Genomic DNA, 464 nt, shown 5'->3' on the forward strand with positions numbered 1-464 from the left:
CCCCCCCCTCGGTACCTCAATAAAGGTCCCTGGCGCCTCCCGGACTGGGAATTCCGGGAGTACTGGGAGTACTGGGAATACTGGGAAAGGCCAGGGCAGTGCGGACTTGGGAATGCTCCGCGCCGCTGATTCCCAGATCCGGGAACTCCGACCCCAAATCCCGGATTTGGGGGGGATCCCATCCCCACCCCCCCTTCCCCCATCCCAGGCCTCAGCTTCCAAAATCTGGGAATTCTGACGGGAAGGAGCCGAGTTGGGATCCCAAACCCCGGATTTGGGGGGGTCCCGTGCCCCTTTCCCGGCCCGCGGAGCCTCATCCCGGGAATTCCGTGCCCGCGCCCTGTGTTGGTGTTGGCAGCTCCGTTTCCTGTTTTGATCCCAAAAATCGTCCCCGGCCCTGGAAAAGCAGCTGGAAAAGCAGCGCGGGGGCGGGGGCAGGGAAAGGGGGGGGGATTTTCGGGAAT

This window comes from Corvus brachyrhynchos, unplaced genomic scaffold (genome assembly GCF_000691975.1).
Source record: "Corvus brachyrhynchos isolate BGI_N302 unplaced genomic scaffold, ASM69197v1 scaffold420, whole genome shotgun sequence".
Lineage (NCBI taxonomy): Eukaryota > Metazoa > Chordata > Aves > Passeriformes > Corvidae > Corvus > Corvus brachyrhynchos.